Source organism: Hipposideros armiger, unplaced genomic scaffold (assembly GCF_001890085.2).
Source record: "Hipposideros armiger isolate ML-2016 unplaced genomic scaffold, ASM189008v1 scaffold_228, whole genome shotgun sequence".
Taxonomy (NCBI): domain Eukaryota; kingdom Metazoa; phylum Chordata; class Mammalia; order Chiroptera; family Hipposideridae; genus Hipposideros; species Hipposideros armiger.
In genome coordinates this window covers 328,783-330,543 of record NW_017731578.1, presented here as the reverse complement: position 1 = coordinate 330,543, position 1,761 = coordinate 328,783, and positions in this window count along the sequence as shown.

Below are 1,761 nucleotides of genomic sequence, written 5' to 3'. Positions count from 1 at the left end.
GATGGAAGGAAGGTAACGGCAGTGAGCATCAGGCTCCCACTGCACGTGTACGTCATGCTTGGATGATGTGCCATTTGCCGCATCCTCTGTGTGCAAGGAAATTGCTGAGAGCCGAATGGGCTGAATAGAGACACCAGGAGGGACGTTCCTCGGGGGTGTCAGTGAGCAAAGCTGCCTTGGTGCAGAAGCTGCGTCACTCAGGGTATATAGGAGGCCACCAGTCACAGCCACGGTCAGGAAGTTACAGCTGGGCGGTGTGAATCCAAGTCTCGCCCTGGGTCTGCTGGCCACAGGAGCGGGGACCTGAGTCACAGGCGTCCCCTCCAGGCAGTGGGTCACCGGCACCTCCACTTGACCCTTCAAGGTTATGGCCCCCAGGGGGCAGGGACAACAGGACAAATGGAGCACAGAAGTGGGGAGTCCCAGGCACATCACATACCAGCTTGGGGCCTCGAACAAGCCCCTGAACCTTTAACCTCACCCTAACCCTTTGGAGCCTCCGGTCCGTCATCCACACGACCAGTACAAGGAAGACCAGCCCTCCTAAGGCCCAGGGCAGTGTGAGCCTCAGACCAGACCCTAGATGACAAAGAGCTTGATCAATTGTCCTGTGCTGTAGAGGCTGAAATATAGCCGGCGCTCTGCTGACACCACAGGAGAAAAGCCTGCCAACAGGACACACCTGTGCTTCCTGTGGCCCGTGGGAAAGTGGCCGTCAGCCTCTCTGAGCCTCACTTTTTTTCAATCACTGACACGAGGACTTTTTGAAAAGGCCTACCTAATTCAGAGGGTCAGTGTGAAGATGACACAAGTGAACGTGAGGCCAGATGGCAAGGGGTCGAGAGCAGGGACTCTGCAGCCAGCCTGCCTGGATTCCAACCTAGCTCCAGCCTCACCAGCTGTGTGGCCTTGTGTGGGATACCACTCATCTCTGTGCCTCAGGTTCCTTGTCTGTGAAATGGGGACAGTGATACTTCCTACCCTATAGGCTTGAGGATTAAGTGACTGCCGTAGAAAGCACTTGGAACAATGCCCACCTCTATAAGTGAGCGCTGTCTCCATGACTGGTTTTCACATCCAAAGACCACCCCGTGGAATGCGCCAGCTGAGGGCTTGGTCCATCTACCTTGTATCTTGATGAAGCAGCACGTCCTCCACCCAGCCTGGGCCTCCACGTAACATTATGCAGCTTCTACAGTGCACAACCTGCCCAGCAGGCCATGTGCACCAACGTACCCCAATACAAGAAGCTCCTTTCCACCTCAGCCCCCAGAGCCAGCCCGTGCTAACATAGGGGTGAGATGCAAAGGGAATGGGAGGCACTTACGGCTGCAGTTGCGGCTGCTGGGGTCCAGGGTGTAGTGTGAGGCACAGCTGCAGCGGTGGCCTCCGGGGACGGCAAGGCACAGCTGCCCACACTGCCCATTGTTGTGCATGCAGTCATTGAGGCCGTCCTGGCGCGAGGAGTGGAACACCAGTATGTCCATCACGAAGTCCAGGTGGCCCTGGATGAGGGTGCGGTTCCGGCCACTGGTCTTGTCGGCCCGCTCGATGCTGTGCAGGTTCCAGTCTGTCCAGTAGATGTAATCGCTGTACTGCGTCAGGCCGAAGGGGTGCGGGAGGTCGTCGGCAATCACGACCCGCTCCTGACCTGTGTGGAGGCACACGAACAGGGCATCAGCCACGGCACAGCATATGCTGTGTGATCACATTGACAGAAAGTTCTTTTTTTTTTTTTTTTTTTTTTTTTTTTTTTTTTTT